Source organism: Heptranchias perlo, chromosome 2, assembly GCF_035084215.1.
Source record: "Heptranchias perlo isolate sHepPer1 chromosome 2, sHepPer1.hap1, whole genome shotgun sequence".
NCBI classification, from domain to species: domain Eukaryota; kingdom Metazoa; phylum Chordata; class Chondrichthyes; order Hexanchiformes; family Hexanchidae; genus Heptranchias; species Heptranchias perlo.
The window spans coordinates 33454189-33467584 of NC_090326.1; the positions used below are offsets into that span (position 1 = coordinate 33454189).

Consider the following 13396-nt stretch of genomic DNA (forward strand, 5'->3'; position numbering starts at 1 on the left):
GCAGCAAATGAAGAGCTGCGAACAAAGCAAGAAGTGCAATGGATTATAACTTCAAACCTTAACCCTTGACTGAGTAACACCAATGACAGACAGCCAAATGTCACTAAAGATATGTCCACTTTTAACTATTAACTGCTTCTTACCATTTCTTCTACAATTCACATAAAACCTGGTTGCACCAAGTTCAGTTTACCACCTTCCTCGGCTGCTTTGGTTTCAGGAGCTGGCCGGGTACGGCCTTGTCCTTCCAAATATGACTATGATCCACACCTCGGGCTCAATTTTCAAAATGAAAAATGGATGGGTTGGGGGTGGGGGTGCATTGAAAATTGCCACCATTTCAGACCCTCCTCCAACCGGCCTCCAACCCGCCCATTTCCGGTTTTCACCGGGGCGGGAAGAGGGGGAGGCGACCAACCCGCTCCCAGGAGGCAGGTCGGGACTTAAAACCTTTCAAGGAGGCTTTGGGCCTCCATTTTTCTGGACTTCCCGCTATCAACCCCGGGGGGCCGGGATTCCCGGGCCTTCTGTTTTACCCCTCGTGAAAGGAGGCAAGAAGGCCCAAGACTAACTGGTAGGTGCCTAGAGAGGCACAGCTTGTGGGCCTGGAGGAGCAGGAGTGCTTCCCCCAGGCCCAATAAGCCTACCTGCACCGACACCCCAACGATCGCGGAGCCCCGACCCCCGATCGTGAACCCCCGGCCCCCAACCCCGATCCTCCCCCTACTCCGATCCTACAACCCCTGACCCAGATCCTCCCCCCAACCCCCGACACCAATCCTCCCCCTCACTCTGATCCTCCAACCCCGACCCCCATTCCTCCCCCTCGACGATCGTGGACCCCTACAATGACCTCCGATCCCGACATCCCTGCCGTGACTGACCCCCCCAAACCCATCCCCCATGACTCACAACCCCGTGCCAACCTATGCCCACCCATGCCCGTCCATGCCCATGTGCCCATCCATGCCCCACGCCCACCCATGCCCCATGCCCCTGTGCCCACCCATTCCCCCGTGCCCACCCATGCCCCTCCGTGCCACCCCCATCCATACAAACAAAGACTTACCTGAATACGTCCTCTCCCTGGCTGGTCTCCTGTCCAACTGAGACCAATCTGTCAATCAGACCGGTCAGTTGGACGGGAAACCGACAAAAAAAAATAAAAGACATCCTTCATCAAAATCATAAGGGCGTCCGGGAAACCCGTACTAATGGGTTTACCGACCTCAATTTGACCCCCTGCCCCCTTCCCGGCTCGGTTTTAAAATTGAGCCCTTTGTATCTGAAGCCACCATTGCCTGGAGAGCGCCAAAGTGTAAAGTTTTATCTTGTTATTGTCTCACCTTTTTCATTTTATCTTTTTATCAATTTTGTTTCAATTAATCCCGCAACTGTCAGTGTAAAACTCAATTTTAAGGTTTCTCTTGAGGTGCGGAGAAACCGTTAACTGTTAGTTCCACAGTCTCTTCGACCTTGAAGGGTATCAGAGTTGAGCCCATTACTGCCATCTGAACACAAGTACATTCCGGCAGGGGTCACTGGACAGCAATCAGGAATAATAACCTCGCCTAGGAGTGCTAAAGAGAATTGTAGCAAACCTACTGCTCAAATTTAGGAACTCTCTTCTTTGCACAGCTCAGAACTACACAAGGAGGCGCATTTACTCACTAAGCCACTGAAGGAACTAATGACATGTTTATGTATGAAAAAAATACTCCATGTTGCGGCTGAAAGCTAGAGATGGATTTTACAAAACAATGCTCTGGAGGGGAGGAAAGCATATGTGGTGGGGGGGGGTGGCATTCACTGATCCTTCGTTCCCTGCAGGGAGTCATGGTCGAAGGGAGGACTGGTCAAGATAGGGTCACAACACCTTAGCATCAATTGTCCAACCCATGCTCCCTTTGAACGCAACTCCCCACTGGGATCAGTTTGTCCTATTGGGAATTCGGCTGCGGATATTAGTCATGATTCTCTATCCGTTAAAATCAACGGTCGGAAAGTCACAGGGGAATGCTGATCATCACCTCTGAATTCCCGATATCCGGTCCTGTTGCACAAAGCTCTTTGCCAGGGGCATGAATTTGTAAAATCAACCTGGATAGTGTTCCTTCAAAATCATCCTAAAATTTCAGAAATGGCAATAATTGGTTTAAATAAGTACGTTCTAGCTGTGGCTCACTGGTAGCACTCTGAGTCAGAAGTTTGCAAGTTCAAGTCCTACTCCAGACACTTGAGCGCAAAATCTAGGCTGACATTCTGTGCAGTGCTGAGGGAGTGCTGCTCTGTCGGAGATGCCGTCTTTCAGACGAGATGTTAAAACAAGGCCCCATCTGCCGTCTTAGGTGGATGTAAAAGTTCCCATGGCACTATTCGAAAAAGAACAGGAGAGTTCTCCTGGTGTCCTGACTAATATTTATCCCTCAACTAACGTTACTAAAAAGAACAGATTATCTGGTTATTATCACATTACTGTTTGCGGGACCTTGCTGTGCGCAAATCGGCTGCTGCGTTTCCTACATCACAATAGTGACTACGCTTAAAAAGAAAAGTCCTTCATTGGCTGTAAAGTGCTTTGGGAAGTCCTGAGGTTATGAAAGTTACTATATAAATGCAAGTCTTTCTTTCTTTCTATGTACAGAAAGCATCCATGGGCCTCCGAATAATATACTGATGTCATTTGTACAGGCGACAGCAGACCTGATAGGATGCCACAACCAACTGAACCTACAGATGCCAATGAGGAACACAGTATTAAATGAGGGTGAGGCTGAGAAACAAACATCACTGCCCCCAGAGGATGGTGCTTCCTATCGCAAAACATCTTAGCGTGGAAAACCTAGATGTAGCAACAAGCTGGTGGGAGGAGACCCTGCAATGTGGAACCAGCATGTAATTGTAAGTATTGAACTATGGAACTACTTGAATTAGAAGGAAAGGACATTTCAACAACTGTGGTTAGAGGTCATTACATCATTAACTACAGACTTCCTGATGCTGCAAAACAGAAGCAACTGCCAGCTCAGTGGGGCCTTGGCAGAAATAAGAGCCACTATCAAGACAGTGTTCACTTACACAGATACTGCCCTGCAAAAACTGGGATCCAACTATGCAAACTGGCTAGAGACAACTGGCCAAACAAGTCGGGTCACAGATCACAATGCTGATTCCATTCACCTCCTCCTAGAACCACCATTTTGCCCACTTCAGGAATGTTACTGATCAAGCCTTTCATGAGATAGCGTACAGATCAAGCACTGCTGTGGCTCTTTTTTTTTGCCAATTTTTTTTCCCTCTCCTTAAGGTCGTTGGGGTCGATTTTTACTGGGGGTGCTGGTGGGGGACACGTTCGGGACGGGCAGGGGTGTGGGCGGTAGGGAAACCCCTACAGGCATCTCAGCGTGAAGCCCAGGCCCAGGCCATTTTAACTCCCAGGCCTCATGTAAATAAACCAGGACAGTCTCCCTCCCAAAACCGGCAGGACTGACATCAGGTCCAGTGGGCGAGAGCAGGAGCAAGAGTCGGGTCGGGAGCCTTAGAACTCAAAGGGAACGGTCCTCGGCTTAAAGTTAGCGCTGGGAAAGGGCTTTGGCAGCTGATGCCAGCGCCGAGAGGGAGAGGCAAGGCTGGGGCTGGGGAGGCCCATGGACTCCATGCAGGGCCTGGGGGGTTGTGGGGAGGGGAAGCACTCCTGCTCCTCCTGGCCCACAAGGATTTCACAGAAAAGTAATTTTTGTAAACTTACCTTGGTGTCTTCTGGCCAGTCGGCACCTCCTACTGGCTGGCGGGGTTTGGCCACGTGCAGGCCTCCCGAATCCAGAAGTTAAAATCCCGTCACAGCGCCGATGATGTCATCGAGCCACGGCTTTTAAATTCAAATTAGGCCCTCGCTTGCAGCGAGCCATTCATTCATTTGTTGTTTGTGGGATCTTGCTGTGCACACGTTGGTGTTGTATTTGCCTACCTAGCAGCAGTGACTGCACTTAATAAGCAATCCATTGGTTTGTGAAGCACTTTAGGATATCTTGAGGGCATGATAAGGTGCTACATAAATAAACAACAACAACAGCTTCAATTTATACAGCACCTTTAACGTAGTAAAACATCCCAAGGCGCTTCACAGGAGCGATTATCAAACAAAATTTGACACCGAGTCACATACGGAGATATTAGGACAGGTGACCAAAAGCTTGGTCAAAGAGGTAAGTTTTAAGGATCGTCTTAAAGGAGGAAAGAGAGATAGAGTGGTGGAGAGGTTTAGGGAGGGAATTCAAGAGTTTAGGACCTAGGCAGCTGAAGGCACGACCGCCAATGGTGGGGCGAAGGCAATATTTCCTTGAAGTTCTCTCTTTGCGTGTGAGAACAGCAAGGGCTCAGCTATGACACATTGCATGTCGAATAGCCTGCTGCCACACACTGTTCAGGCTCAAACATGAAAACTGCCCACTAGTGGAAATGGCTGCCACTGGCATGAGTCACCGCCTTCAGGAGAGATGGGGAGAAAGTTAGAAACACAGCTTCTTCTGCTTTGTTGTAGAGAGCGGCATCAAAACAGAGTCACACTCTTTATCCCTGTCGCAGAACTGCACTTCAGATACATCAACGCAAGATAAAAAAAAATAAATTACAAACAAAAAAGACAAGTACCTGCCCGGCACCAGTAGCTTCCTGCCAGTCATTGCCAGCCTTTGCTACCAGCAGCTGGCAAGACATGGTGACACACCAACTTTGGTATTTTACTGTCAATGTGGCATTGTTTTGTGACGACAAACAGAATGACAAAATGTCCTACTGTGCATGAGTATTATGTTTTACCCTTTTCTTGAAAGGGCAGTTGGATCTGATTCCAAATGATCCAAATTGGCCCCAAAAAACTGTACTCCTAAACTAAATCTAAATCGGTGCTACACCGATAGATTCTGACTATTTTTTATTTGTCCCTTAACCTCAATTCTCTGCTCTGCATCTCTTGTTGTTGCTGCACTTTTGATGGCCATGATTTCCCTCCACATTAGGCTTAGTTCTCCAGTGCCAAGATCACATCAGGGAATCTTGGCAGCAGCTCTCCCAGCTTGCACTATTGTGCTTCAGTGAACACAGAATCGTAAGAAACACCTTATGGTTTAGCATCTCTCTGTGGGACTATCAAAATAGAAGTCTCTGCTAAGCCCAAAGAGATCCTATTGTGTAGGCTAAAGCATCAGCACACATGGGTGAATTTTCTGTAACTCCACTCCCGCCATTGATGGGTGAGCTGATCAGAGAATCAGGCATGGAGGTTAGCCAGCCCGATTCGCTCGCACCTGATTTTTCAAAAATCCTGCACGTGGTGAACCGAGCACACTGACCTCTGCACCTGACTCTTCAACTGACCTCTGCACCTGACTCTTCAACTGACCTCTGTACCTGACTCTTCAACTGACCTCTGCACCTGACTCTTCAACTGACCTCTGCACCTGACTCTTCAACTGACCTCTGCACCTGACTCTCCAACTGACCTCTGCACTGACTCTCCAACTGACCTCTGCACTGACTCTCCAACTGACCTCTGCACCTGACTCTCCAACTGACCTCTGCACCTGACTCTCCAACTGACCTCTGCACTGACTCTCCAACTGACCTCTGCACTGACTCTCCAACTGACCTCTGCACCTGACTCTCCAACTGACCTCTGCACCTGACTCTCCAACTGACCTCTGCACCTGACTCTCCAACTGACCTCTGCACTGACTCGCCAATTGGCATTCCCGTCAATTGAGACAGGGGCGGAGTCTCCAAATAGTTACCCTATAACCACTGTAACTAAGAGAGGCAAGTTGGATGGAGTTGCAGGGGTAGCCCAATAACATCCCAAATGCAACCCAAACATGCTGCTGGTACTCTGGAGGCAGACAGAAAATGTGCCCATCTCGCCCGCAACCAGATAAGGAAGGCACATGGGATGAAAACCCGGCAGATCCATGTTCCTGCCCAAATTCTGGCCCACCATTGTGAGTAAAACCCCAAATTTCACCCCTCCCCGCACTCAGACTCCGAAGAGTTTAATGGATAGGAGTAATAAGAGGATGCTGCCCAGATAATGGGGGAAATTAACACTTTTATTTTCAGCTTTCCTGATACAGGTACTGTCCAGTGTAGCACTAAGTTATACAGACCAGTAGCTCCCAGTCTCCATAACTGTGCTACGTTAACTCATCTCAGAGAGAGGGAAAATCAGCCAAGGTTCCCACTCCAAGATTCGCTGTCCAGTGAACCCTGCTCGAAAGTCCATGTGTGGATGCATGAGAACAAGACGAGGTGCATCTGTGATGCCATCCATAGTTGAATAGCCTGCCAAATGACTGTCCTGGCTCACACATGAAGAATGCAAACAGTACCAGAGTGCAGCCATTGTGTGTAGAACCATACGTCAGCAAAATGGTCCACTTTCAGGGGAGAAAGGGAAAATGTTGGCACAAAAAAATTTTTTTAACAGCTCCCCCATCGTTCAGCGAGTTTATCCAGTGAGTAGCTGAGTCATATAGAGCTGGAAGGTCCTGGGTTTGATTCCTGATTTTGATGAGCCAGGGCAGTGGCAAAGGAGCTACAGTCAGTTGTGGGGTTAAGGAGAGAAAATTGGCTGTGTTTGGTCATCTGATGATAACTGGATTGGATTTGACTGTGATACCAATGTGGTCAAACAGCCTGCTGAGATTGATTGTCAAGGCTTGCATGATTAATGACGACCTGTTAAACTACAAAGGGCAGCCAGCACTGACACAACTGTACTATCGATAACAACGACAATTTGCATTTATATAAAAGAAAAGAAGGATTTGCATTTATATGGCGCCTTTCATGACCTCAGGACATCCCAAAGTGCTTTACAGCCAATGAAGTACTTTTTTTTAAGTATAGTCACTGTTGTAATGTAGCACCTTAAATGTAGAAAAACATCCCAAAGCTCTTCACAGAGGTGGAATCAAAAATATGGACACCTAGTCAAAGAAGGAAATATTAGGAGGGATGATCAAAGAGGTGGGTTTTAAGGAGAGTCTTAAAGGAGGAGAGGGCGATGAGCGGTGGTGGGGTTTAAGGAGAGAATTCCGAAGCGTGGGGCCTAGGCGGCTGAAGGCATGGCCGTTAATAGGGCTGTAGGACATTGCAGAGACAGAAAGGGGCAAGGCCACGACGGGATTTAAACATAAAGATGAGAATTTAAATTTGAGGTGTTGCGGAACCAGTAGATAATGTAGGTTAGCAAGGGGCATGGTGATTGGCAAGTGGGGCGGTGCAGAATAGGATACAGACAGCAGAGTTTTGGATAAGCTGAAGCTTAAGAAGATTGGAGGATGGGAGGCCGGCCGGTTTGGAAATGACAAAGGCATGGATGAGGTTTTCAGCGGCAAATGGGCTGAGGCAGGGGCAGAGGCAGGCGATATTATGGAGGTGGAAGTAGGCAGTCTTTGTGATGGAGAGGATATGGGGTTGGTAACTCAGCTTGAGGTTTAATAGGATGCTGAGGTTGCAAAAATTCAGATTCAGCCTGAGACAGTGGCCAGGCCGAGGGATGAAGTCGACGGCAAGTGTATGGAGTTTGTAATGAGGGCCGAAGACGATGGCTTTGGTCTTCCCAATGTTTCTCCAGAGGAAATTGCGGCTGTCCAGATAAGCAGTCTGACAGCAGAGAGGCAGTGAAGGGGTTAAGAGAGGTAGTAGAGAGGTAGAGCTGGGTCTCATCAGTGTCCACGTGGAAACTGACCCCGTGTCATTGGATGATGTCACCAACGGGCAGCATGTAGACGAGGAAGAGGAGGAGGCCAAGGATAGATTCTTTGGTGACTCAGGAGGTAATAGTTTGGAGGCAGGAAGAAAAACCATTATAGTCTGCCTCTATATCAGATAGGTAAGAGTGGAATCAAGCAAGCAAAGTCCAAGCTGAACAGTGGAGGAGGATGGTGTGGTTAACCATGTCAAAGGCTGCAAAGAGGATGTGGAGGGATAACGCACCATGGTCAGAGTCACAATGGATGTTGTTCGTGACTTCGCTTAGGGCCGTTTCAGTACTGTAGGAAGGATGGAAACCTGAGCGGAGAGATTCAAACAGGGAGTTGTGAGAGAGATGGTATAGAGGGAACACACATACTGTAGCAGGAATAGACGGGCTTCAGTGAAGGAAAGATGGAGTGGAGGGGAGCGGGGAAGTAAATTAATTTTTAAAAAGTTTTAAAAATAGACAAAAAATGTCAGGATATATCTGCGCTGAGTTAGCTAGCTGATCTTAGATTAAGTACTAGTAGTGACTTTACAATTGTTCTCAGCACTTCTGAACTAGGGAAGGAAGAAAGTTGCCAGGGTTCCCACTCCCAACCTTTTCCAGTGACCTTGCTGGAAAGTGTGCAGGTGTGGATAGCAGGTGAGGGCAGGATTGTGCCTTATTGTGATGCCCTCTCCGGTTAAATAGCTTGCGGACACACACTTTCTAGTTCAGAAGTGGAAAATCCTCACTTGGACAAGTACCAGAGGGTTGTCAGTGCCCACGAGACTACACTGCAGCATGCGTCACTGCTTTCAGGAAACAAGGGTAGAACAGTGAGGAAAGGAACATCTAAACTTAACAGGGAGAAGCACAGAACCAAATACCAAATCTGAACTCATCCCAGTTCGGTTATTCTGGGTTAATTCAACAAATACCCTTATTTGGGTACATTTTGACATTGTTTTCAGAAACACCTATCCATTTGAAAAAAATAATGCCTCAGATGCGCATAGTGATACACGGTATTGTCCTTATGCGCATTCATTCCAATTTCCGTCTCATGCCATTAGTTTCCTGTCATTATTCAAGTGATTGGCTTCCTTCTATAGTGAGAGATTTAAGTGTTATTTATTTTATTATTTGATTTTCATCAAATGGGCAAGTAGCTACTTCCAAGTCTAGTTCAGGGTATACAATTCCTGATAGTCTAATTGAAGTTGCAAGGAGGGTTTGATTCATCACAACAGTTGCAGACCAGAATACGCATCTGATTCGGAAAGGGGAAAAAATGTACTTGTTAAAAATCATATTGTAATTTCTTTTGCTTCAGTGGCCAACATTCTTGGTGAGTCGGTGTCCAATCGCTTGAGGGTATTAACAGGCCAATGAGTCGGAGGAGGGTCTCCTATTGTGGAGGTAAGCATGTATGAATATTTCCTAGTAATGCTGCATGTGAGTGTGTGTCTCTGTGAGTGTTTGTGTGTGTGAGTGTGTTTGTGTGAGTGTGTGAGTGTTTGTGTGTGTGAGTGTGTTTGTGTGAGTGTTTGTGTGTGTGTTTGTGTGAGTGTTTGTGTGTGAGTGTTTGTGTGTGTGTGTTTGTGTGAGTGTTTGTGTGTGTGTTTGTGTGAGTGTTTGTGTGTGAGTGTTTGTCCGTGTTTGTGTGAGTGTTTGTATGTGTTCGTGTGAGTGTGTGTGTGTGTGTGTGTGTGTGAGTGTTTGTGTGTGTGAGTGTGTTTGTGTGAGTGTGTGAGTGTTTGTGTGTGTGAGTGTGTTTGTGTGAGTGTTTGTGTGTGTGTGAGTATTTGTGTGAGTGTCTGTGAGTGTGTGTGTTTGTGTGTGTGTCTGTGAGTGTGTATGAATGTATGTGTGTGTGTCTGTGAGTGCATGTGTCTGTGTTTGTGTGTGTTTGTTTGTGTCTGTGTTTGCGTGTGTTTGTTTGTGTGGGTGTGTCTGTGTTTGTATGTGTGTGTGGGTGTGTCTGTGAGCGTGTGTGAGAAAGTGTTTGTGTGTGTGTTTGTATGAGTGTGTGTTTGTGTGTTTGTTAGTGTGTGTGTTTGTGTTTGTGTGTGTATATGTGTGTGTGTTTGTGTTTATGCGTAGGAGTGTTTGTGTATGTGTGTTTTTTGAGTGTGTTTGTGTTTGTGTTTATGTGTGTGCTTGTGTGTGTTTGTGTGTAACTGTGTTTGTGTTTGTGTGTGCGTGTGTTTGTATGTTTGTGTTTGTGTGCGAGGGTTTCTGTGTGTATTTGTGTGTGTTTGTTAGTGTGTGTGTTTGTGTATGTGAGAGTGTTTGTGTTTGTGTGTATATGTGTGTGTTTGTGTTTGTGCGTAGGAGTGTTTGTGTGTGTGAGTGTGTGTGTGTGTGTGTGAGTGTGTGTGAGTGTTTGTTTGTTTGTGTGAGTGTTTGTGTGAGTGTGTGTGTGAGTGTGTGTGTGAGTGTTTGTTTGTGTGAGTGTTTGTGTGTTTGTGTGAGTGTGTGTGTGAGTGTTTGTTTGTGTGTTCGTGTGTGTGTGAGTGTGTGTGAGTGTTTGTGTGTGAGTGTTTGTGTGTGTGTTTGTGTGTGAGTGTTTGTGTGTGTGTTCGTGTGTGTGAGTGTGTGTGTGAGTGTTTGTGTGTGAGTGTTTGTGTGTGTGTTCGTGTGTGTGTGAGTGTGTGTGTGAATGTGTGTGTGTGTGAGTGTTTGTGTGTGTGTGAGTGTGTGTGTGAGTGTGTGTGTGAGTGTTTGTTTGTGTGTTCGTGTGTGTGTGAGTGTGTGTGTGTGTGTGAGTGTTTGTGTGTGTGTTCGTGTGTGTGTGAGTGTGTGTGTGAGTGTTTGTTTGTGTGTGAGTGTGTGTGTGAGTGTTTGTGTGAGTGTTCGTGTGTGTGAGTGTGTGTGTGAGTGTTTGTGTGTGTGTGAGTGTGTGTGTGAGTGTGTGTGTGAGTGTTTGTTTGTGTGTTCGTGTGTGTGAGTGTGTGTGTGAGTGTGTGTGTGTGTGAGTGTTTGTGTGTGTGTGAGTGTTTGTGTGAGTGTTTGTGTGTGAGTGTTCGTGTGTGTGTGAGTGTGTGTGTGAGTGTTTGTGTGAGTGTGTGTGTTCGTGTGTGTGTGAGTGTTTGTGTGCGTGTGTGTGAGTGAGTGTTTGTTTGTGTGAGTGTTTGTTTGTTTGTGTGAGTGTTTGTGTGAGTGTGAGTGTTTGTGTGTGAGTGTTTGTGTGTGTGTGAGTGTGTGTGTGAGTGTGTGTGTGAGTGTGTGAGTGTTCGTGTGTGAGTGTTTGTGTGTGTGTGAGTGTTTGTGTGTGAGTGTTTGTGTGTTTCAGAGGGGGTGGGGAAATTTATGTTTACTAATGCGTACATTTTACAGTCTCTGATTCCACAGTTGATATTTAAATGCTCTTTCCTTTGTCCAAAAGCTCTGCTTCCAGAGCAAGTATGTTTTGGATGGTGATTCAAGGCTGTCATGGTGCAGAGGAATGTTTTGTTGTATTGATTTAATTCCATCCAATACTGTTAATCAGGTTGTGTGATAAGAAAAAGCCATCAGCCTATCAAATTTGTTCCTTCTAGTAGTCTGATGCCATTATTATTTATTTTTCATTTCCCAGAACCCCAGTCACCACACAGACTTCAGCGTTTCAAGATGGCGGCTCACCACCACCTTCTCAAGGACAAATAGTGATGGGCAATAAATCCTGGCCTCGCCAGCAACGTCCACAACCCGTGAACGAATAAAAAAAATTCATCTAATGTAACCCAGCCATGGATCTAAGCATGTACCTCTGTACACCTTCTTCCAACTCTGACTCGTTGGGTTCTCTTTTGATGACTGCAAACACTCAGCATTCATTGCATTAGGTAACAGCAAACGCCACAAACTAACAACTCTGTAGAAGAGGGAGATCTTCCTGAACTCTCACTTAGCCAGCAGTTTCTTAAATTTGAAACCAAGTTCTCTTGCCCTACAGTTCAAAAAAATTGCCAGCTCCACTTTTCAAATTATCCTTGTGAAGATGCAAATTCCTCCATTATCTTTCTGGCCCAACTGGTGGCCCAACCTGCTGCCATGATGGAGTTCAGGTGGCCTGCATGCAGACTTCTGCCAGTGCTTCTCTTGAAACAGAAGCAGGAAATGCTGGAAACCCTCAGCAGGTCAGGCAGCATCTGTCAAGACAACAGACAAGTTAATGTTTCAGGTGTGTGCATTTAGGGGTGAAATTGGTCTTGGGAGGTAGTGCAAAGCGGGCAACAGCAAATCGGCCGTCCATTTTACACTCTGCCCGTTTTACACTCTGCCCGTTTTACTCTCTGCTCGTTTTACACTCTGCCCGTTTTACACTCTGCCCGTTTTACACTCTGCCTGTTTTACTCTCTGCCCATTTTACACTCTGCCCATTTTACACTCTGTCTATTTTACACTCTGCCTATTTTACATTCTGCCCATTTTACACTGCCTGTTTTACACTCTGCCCATTTTACACTCTGCCCGTTTTACTCTCTGCCCATTTTACACTCTGCCTATTTTACACTCTGCCTGTTTTACACTCTGCTCATTTTACTCTCTGCCCATTTTACACTCTGCCCATTTTACTCTCTGCCCATTTTACACCCTGCCCATTTTACACTCTGTCTATTTTACACTCTGCCCATTTTACTCTCTGCCCATTTTACACTCTGCCCGTTTTACACTCTGCCCGTTTTACACTCTGCCCGTTTTACTCTCTGCCCATTTTACACTCTGCCCGTTTTACTCTCTGCCCTTTTTACACTCTGCCCATTTTACACTCTGCCTATTTTACACTCTGTCTATTTTACACTCTGCCCATTTTACTCTCTGCCCGTTTTACACTCTGCCCGTTTTACACTCTGCCCATTTTACACTCTGCCCATTTTACACTCTGCCCTTTTTACGCTCTGCCTATTTTACACCCTGCCCTTTTTACACTCTGCCTGTTTTACTCTCTGCCTGTTTTACACTCTGCCTGTTTTACTCTCTGCCTGTTTTACTCTCTGCCTGTTTTACACTCTGCCCATTTTACACTCTGCCTATTTTACACTCTGCCTATCTGCCTGTTTTACTCTCTGCCTGATTTACACTCTGCCTGTTTTACTCTCTGCCTGTTTTACTCTCTGCCTGTTTTACTCTCTGCCCATTTTACACTCTGCCTATTTTACACTCTGCCTGTTTTACACTCTGCCTGTATTACACTCTGCCCGCTTTACACTCTGCCCATTTTACACTCTGCCCGTTTTACACTCTGCCCGTTTTACACTCTGTCTATTTTACACCACATCTGATTTTCTTTGCTACTGAAGTCAGTGGGAAAACAAAATAAGGTTTGCGAGAGGGGTTGTAAAACAGGCTGCTGATTTGCTAGTGCCCATTTTGCGCTGTCACTGAAGACCAATTTCACGCTCTTCATCTCTCTTGAGCCAACCACTCAGAGGCATATGATGGTGGCCGAAGAATGACTCTCGCTCTAATTTGTGTAATAATTATTCCCCCCACTCCCCAGAGATAGGCAATGCAACAGTATACGTTCGTCATTACTCCACTTGATAAGTTGAGAGTTAATTAATTTAAAGGCCTCAGTTGCATCTCATTTCCTATTGTTAAATATATTCAAAATATTTGTGAAGAGAAAGAAAGAACCTGTATTGATATAGCTCCTTACTCGTTATCAAA

General features: G+C 46.2%; 1 long non-coding RNA gene across 1 annotated transcript; it reads left to right on the top strand.

Annotated features, from left to right (window-relative positions):
- The first annotated feature begins 2819 nt into the window (after positions 1 to 2819).
- LOC137333271 (uncharacterized) lies at positions 2820 to 11462 on the top strand. The gene is made up of 3 exons (XR_010965834.1): positions 2820 to 2901; positions 9072 to 9157; positions 11319 to 11462. It is a non-coding gene; the product is annotated as an uncharacterized lncRNA (long non-coding RNA).
- Positions 11463 to 13396: the final 1934 nt, after the last annotated feature.